The sequence below is a fragment of the Leptodactylus fuscus genome, chromosome 6 (assembly GCF_031893055.1).
Source record: "Leptodactylus fuscus isolate aLepFus1 chromosome 6, aLepFus1.hap2, whole genome shotgun sequence".
Lineage (NCBI taxonomy): Eukaryota > Metazoa > Chordata > Amphibia > Anura > Leptodactylidae > Leptodactylus > Leptodactylus fuscus.
The window spans coordinates 146,068,898-146,071,545 of record NC_134270.1 but is presented as its reverse complement, the minus strand read 5'-3'; positions in this window follow the sequence as shown (position 1 = coordinate 146,071,545).

Sequence of the window (2,648 nt, the reverse complement as noted above, 5' to 3'; positions counted from 1 at the left end):
GAGAGCTGTCGAAACGCCGGAGCAAGCAGATCATCAATGCCAACAACATGCTCATTATATGGCATCCCTGCAAGCTGCTGAGATGCCGGAACAATCACAGGCATGGTGTGAGGAACAAGTTCAGCAGCAGGACAGCTTAAGAGCTGCCGAAATGCCGGAGCAGGCTAACCATCAACGGCAGCAATTTGCTGAATATAGGCGGATCATCCATGCCAACAACCTACAAACGAAGTCATGGGCAGAGGCTAGTAATCCATAAATGTAAGTGAAACCAGTGGTGACCCTATGTTTGGATGATGCTGGATCATGTGTATACACCATCAGAAGTCAAATACCATTGCCAACCTTTGCTCCATCCAAGCAGAGTACAAGGGACCCCGATTCTTGTGATACGTGGGTGTTCCAGCAGTGGGATCCCCAATAATCTGAGTTTAGCTTCAGTGTCATATTCAGTATCCTTGGGACCACCAGATAAAATGGCTCAGGAGGCCCACCCTCCAACAACCCCCAGGAAATAGACCTTAGCATTTGTTTTAGCCAAGCAGTGGATTAAGCAGAAAGGAGAAGTAAACAAACTTCTTATGTATTTTCCATTTTATTTGTAGTAACTCCAGGGTTTGGCTCAAAAATGCACAGCAAAATCTGAAACAGAATAAGAAGCTTTTCCGCATAGCGGTGCCTTAGCTTAAGAGTAAATTTACAGGTTTGTGGTGTTTTTATGTTTGTCAGAATTTTGTGCAAATAGCAGCGAAAACAGGCGTAGGGCGTAACCCTCCCCTGCTGCATGCATTAATATTTCTGATCCTGAACAATCCCTTTAAGGGGGCCCACAGGGACATTGTTCATTTAAAGTTACATATTGGGGGTATCATTCAATTACAGGGGATTTTTATATCGTGACGTTGTGTAAGCAAGGAAGATGTAGGTCAGGTGCCTGAAAAAGTGAGGAGGCAAAGATGTCTGTGTTACAAACTGAGGGCAAGTTCACATGGGGTTTTTTGTATCGGAACCTGAAGCGGAGGCTGCCTCAGGTTCCGATCCAAAAGACGGGTAGCCGCGACTGAAAGCCGGCCGGCATGCAGCCGCGCACTCCGGTACGGATTGGGCCCAATGAATGAGCCTAGTCCGGAGGAGGGAGTGTCTTCAGGCCAAATCACAAGGCGAAACGGCCTGAAGAATGAGCATCTCGCTTCTTTTTCCGGGAGCCGGAACAAACACCTGAACGGCCCCCGTTGATTTCAATGGGAGCCGTCTTTTTGGTCAGGAGTTTGAGGCGAATACGGCCTCAAAATCCTGACCAAAAAAACTCTGTGTGAACTTACCCTTAGCTGGAAGAAGTGGTCATGGCGATCCAAGTGGAAAAGAAGAGACCAGAAATAGGAACAATTGGAATAGAGACATCACTTGTAAATCAGTACATTTTCCCTGATCTGTATTTCCCTATATGGTCTGTAGAGCCCTGTGTAGAGACGATATCTATCGCTATATGGTCACTTGGATATGTTTGCCCCTCCGTTCCGAATCATTGTATGCATTATAATACAGTAAAATAAAACATCCCACAATTCTTTGAGCACTCTTTACTTCTTTACCATAAAGTACAGGTGTCACATACAACTATTTGCCAGTTTCTAAAACACATTCTGGAATGATCTGTACTATTGAAGTGCATACAACAATCTGCATATGATGAAACACATCGATTGGTTCTGGTATTACATGTACAATAACCGGTGACTGCAAAAAGTCACCTACGAGAAGACAGAAGTAGGGCTGAGAGATGGCAGTGAAAGAGCAAATTAAGGGTGGCAGTGGTAGAAAAATATCAGGAAAATGGGCACATCAGACGTGTTCTATCCAGGCTACTGACCGACTACAGTATAAACCCCTTCATGTCTTCTCAAATCTCCAATTTTTTTATAGATATTGGCTGCAAAACTTTGGAAGTTTTATCTTTCTGCCAAAATTCTTTCTTTAAATGTCCTAATATTGGATTTGTGTTTTACAGAAATTACTTGAAAATGGAAAGAAAAGTTGTAGAGAAGAGAGGTCACTAATTCGGGGAAGAGGTGCCTGACAAGCTTCATGCTCCAAGAAGAGGTAATGTTCAGGGAAGTGCTGTACTCTCTTCACATCACTTTCTTTAAGGCCCAGTTCACATCTGCATTTAGGGATTCTGTTCCCCTCTCTGCAAGCAGCACTTTTCTCTCCATATTTTTTGTGCGGAAATCACACGGACCCCATTATAATCTATGAGGTCCGCGGGTTTCCTAAGGTAACTACTTTTTTATGCATATTATGTTTCCATTCGGGGATCCCCAAGTAAACCTGAATGTAGATGTGAACCTAGCCTTTCCCTTGGTTCACATCTGCATTTGTAATCTGTTCAGAGAATTCGCATGGGGATCCCCGAACGGACTACAGAACGCATTTGCAAGCGGTGTGCAGTGAAAGCACACAGACCTTATAGACTATAATGGGGTCCGTGTGCTTGCAACAAGATCTCCGCATAAGTCATGCGGACAGAAAAGTAGATTGGGAAGTATTTCCCTGTCTGCATGTTCCCTGCGGAGATCTGGCAGCAAGCACACGGACCCCATTATAATCTATGGGGTCTGAGTGCTATCACTGCACACCGCTTGCCAGTG